The 4225-nt window shown below is 33.9% G+C and overlaps 1 pseudogene; it reads left to right on the forward strand.

The window, feature by feature from the left end:
- The first annotated feature begins 3489 nt into the window (after positions 1 to 3489).
- LOC147822516 (U2 spliceosomal RNA) lies at positions 3490 to 3657 on the forward strand (annotated as a pseudogene).
- Positions 3658 to 4225: the final 568 nt, after the last annotated feature.

The following is a 4225-nucleotide window of genomic DNA, read 5'->3' on the forward strand; positions in this document are numbered from 1 at the left end:
AATTTTTGGATTGTTTTCTCTAGTTCTGTGAAATATACTGTTGAGATTTCAATCAGGATTTCAGTGAATCTGTATAGCAGTTTTAGAAGTATGGCCATTTTCACTATGTTGGTTCTTCCTACCTAGGAACAAGGGATGTCTTTCCATTTTCTTATATCCTCTTCAATCTGTTTTTTCAGAGTGTTGTAGTTCTCACGGTAGAGATCTTTTGATTCCTTCATTAGATTGATTCCTAGATATTTCATTTTTTTGGATGCTATTGTGAAAGGGATTGTTTCTACAATTTCTCTCTTAGTGAGTCTGTTATTTGTATACAAGAAGGCTATTGATTTTTGAGTGTTGACCTTGTATCCAGCTTGTCTACTAAATCTGTCAATTAAGTCTGGAAGTCTTTGGGCTTAGATTTGTTGAGTGGCCAAGGCCAGGGGTGAGCACACCATGTGGGACGGCTGTTCTCTCTGTACAGGGAAACTAAGGGACAGGCTTTTCCATCCATTCCCTCTCAGTGATTTCTTGAACAAATAGTACTTATCAGGCTCAGGGGTAGGTGTTGCCTACTGTTAGTAAAACAGAATTTGAACAAAGATAGTGTATCAGTTATTTGCCATGCCCTCTTTGGCACAGATTTCTTTATGCTGCAGACCCCATGACAAAGAACAGATGTTATAAAGATTCCTTAAAGGTAAATCAGAAGTGTTACAGTCTTTAATGTAACATACAGTGGCACTTTTAGGACTCTGAATTTGACAATGTGTTGCAAATATTTCCATTTGGAAGAAACTTGAAGTTTATAGAGGCTTAGCTTCTCTGTACTTTTATCTTGCTATTTTATTTGTATCCCATACTTTCAATTTATGTAAAGCTACCCATTTTCCTGATGTGCCATTTATTACAAAAACCATTACACTGTGCCATAGCAACATGATTAGCATAATGGAATGATGATATGTATATCTGTCTTGATAGTGATCTGAAAACTATGAATCTTCCATTGATAATTAATTTTGAAGCAATGACATTTGATTCCAAGACATTTATCTTTCCTTTTTTGGGCAGTTGCACAGGAGATGATATTACAGGATTTTTTAAAGGTATATACAAGACTTTTAGAGAGAATCATTTAGCAGGATGACAGATGTTATTTTGACTGTATTACTAGAATTCACTGTCTTTCAGTTTCTCACAATCAGACCAAAGGGAAATGTACCTTGGGAAAACCAATTGCTCTGAATTTCCTGCCTGAGCCACAACTTTTTAGTCATCAATTTTTGAAAATGCTAGAACTTTCTTTTTTAAATCAAAAAATGTTATGGTGTAGTGTGTTATATTCAATTTCAAAAAGTGTCCAAGTATCACAGATAGAACATATTTATATCTGTTTCAACCTCATAAATTGCAATATTTGAAAGTCATTTAAACTATTGTTGAAAAGAAGATATATAATAAAATTCAAGAATCTAATTGGAGTTAATCTCAGCAAGTGTCTGTCTACCCTCTTGCCCTACAACTACCAACCTTCAACTTGCAACTCTTGCTGTGATTTCCTAAAGGTCGGTGACATATGTTTAAATGTTTGAATGAATTCCTACAAATCAGCTCACTTATGAGAATCAACACCTTCTGTAGGTTCAGAATCATAACACCCAAGTCACAACTTTTGATGCATCTACTACAGATACCTAAAAACAATAGCCAATGTGTACTAAGTGCACAATGAATTGTGTTGTAAATATATTGCTGTTTTGATTCTCTGAGTATTTTATAGAGTAATATCTTTCTTGAAATAGTTACAGCAATATATCTCTATAGTTAGCATACCATTCATGATTTCTTTCAAAATAGGCTATTATTACCTCAGATAAATATTAAAGCTTTATCCTATTTATCATGCAATATGTTGGACATCTCTTGTTTTATTTATAGAGCACTTACTCAACACAGCACACTTCCAGATAACATCAGACAAATCTAATTTTAGATAGTAGTTGTGGTGGTACTAATTTATCTTTTTCATCTTGAAATTTAGGTTGTATGTAAGAAGGTGGGGCTCAGGTTGGTGGAATTATACTCTACCGAAGTAATCACCTCAATGTTCACAATATCAAGGGACAATAGCAAATAACACACTTTATTTTAATGTGTTATAGTCTACCTTGGAGATCTAGTGTCTTAGTTACTTTCCTTGTTGCTAGGACAAAACATTCAACACTCACAACTTAAGGGAGGAGAGCTTTATTTTGGTTTACATTTCAATCCATAGTCAGCTGTCTCTAAAACAGGACCAAATGGCAGAGGTGAGCTGCTCATCTCACGGCAGCCTGGAAGCAGAAAGCAAAGGAAGGAGCTGAGGTGGGAGTTAAACTCTTCTAGGTTATACCCCCAAGAACCTGCCTCTTCTGACCAGACCCTACTTCCTAACTGCAGGTTAGCTCCAAAGCCCCATAGTCCAATCATTCTCCAAAAGCCTTGCCTATGAGCACATGAGGCTCTTGGGGACATCTAGATATAAACCAGAATATCAAATAAATACAGTTTATGAGTAAATTATCAAATACCACTAAAGAAAATGAAAATAAGAATTGTACAAATTTGGGCCAGGGATTTAGCTCAGTAGCATCGTGCCTGCCTCGCAAGTGCAAGGTCCTGAGTTTGATCCCTGGTACCAAAACGAAACAAAACAAAAAAAGAATTGTGAAAATTTAAAGAAAAAAGATTTGAAATTATAGAAAGAAAATGGAGAAAGATGCAAAGACATATAAACAAAAAAGTAAAGATACTGTCCATCATAAGTACCTAAGTGCAAGGTCAATATTTGAGTTTTAGGGTAAAGCTTGTTGGTGATATATTAAAAATCATTCAGGATAAAAGTAATTTAAGAAGCTTCCTTCAAAAGACTGAAACCAGAGCAATTTTAGCATTTGTAATTTCTTCCTTTCCTATTCTAAAATATTCTTTTTATATATAGAGAAAAACTCAGTGCAAAATGAAAGCCACTTAATTCTTTATAGTATCATTTATGTTCACAGACACATTGGGCTCTTTCCACAGTCCTTTAGGAGAAATCAGAAGCTTATGTTACCCAGGAATTATTTTTTTACTACAAAGATGGGATGGTAAATGTTACCATCTAGGTTTAAAATTCACAGAAAATTTTCATAAAAGAAAAAAATGAGTTAGGGATTGAGAAAAAGAGAGGTTTCATAAACTGCTCTAGAAAAACCAATTATGTTTTCAAAAGACACAAAAGAATGGCAAGTAAGATTCCCCATTAAAGAAAAATATTAGCTTGTGATTTCTCTTAAAGCCTACAAAAATTAAAGGGATAGTTTTAGAAAGCATAATCCTACAATAAAAAGTAACCAGAAGAAAAACTTTTGGGAAAAAAAAAACTTATGAGCAAATGATACTTGATTTAAACATCTCAAGAAATCTTAATCCTAAAATGGCAATGAATACAGAGAAACAACTACATTGTCAAACTTTTCCTTAATTGCTTCTCAGCCTTTTGGCTAAGATCAAGTGTAGTACCTTGAGAAATAATTAGATCTTTCTCTCTTACTGTATTAAAAAAAAAACAGCCTTTCCACACTTTGACAGAAGATTGACAATGTATTCTCTGTAGAGAGCAAAAAAGAAATTCTGAGCAGGGGACACAAGCCACAGTTGAAGGTTGAGTAGTGTACTTAAAAAGCAGTGGTATCAACCTTAATTTTACATGGGGTCCTCCATGCAAAACTGGAGTATTAGTTGAATATTAACATCTCCATTCTTGTCTCCAAACTCATCTCTCAAAACAGCATTATCCAGGGAGAAATCTGAGGATTTTTTTTTTTTTTTAACAAATCTGATCGTGAAAGAAAAGATGTAAAAGTACTGAAATCACAATTTCTCCAAAGAGATGACTCAAACAAAACATCCTACAATGAAATATGCACAATTGGCTTTTCAGCTTCTAATTCTTCCATGGGAATGAATAGCCAAGAATGAGGAGACAATTGAGGGTATTCTTTAACATGAATGATGAATACTTAAACAACAAAAAAATGCATATGCAACAATCAAACAAAAGCAACTAGGTAGAAATAGGTTCTGGAGTGAGATATATGATATAAGAAAAGAGCTATGAAACAATAGTAAGTTTGATACACATATACAAATATGTAGGGAATTTAAAAAGGTATCTCAGAAGTTAAAAACAGAGACCTAGAGCAGAACCCTGCTTCCA

Source organism: Heterocephalus glaber, unplaced genomic scaffold (genome assembly GCF_053883595.1).
Source record: "Heterocephalus glaber isolate CG9 unplaced genomic scaffold, H.glaber_assembly_v1.0 deba00001613, whole genome shotgun sequence".
Lineage (NCBI taxonomy): Eukaryota > Metazoa > Chordata > Mammalia > Rodentia > Bathyergidae > Heterocephalus > Heterocephalus glaber.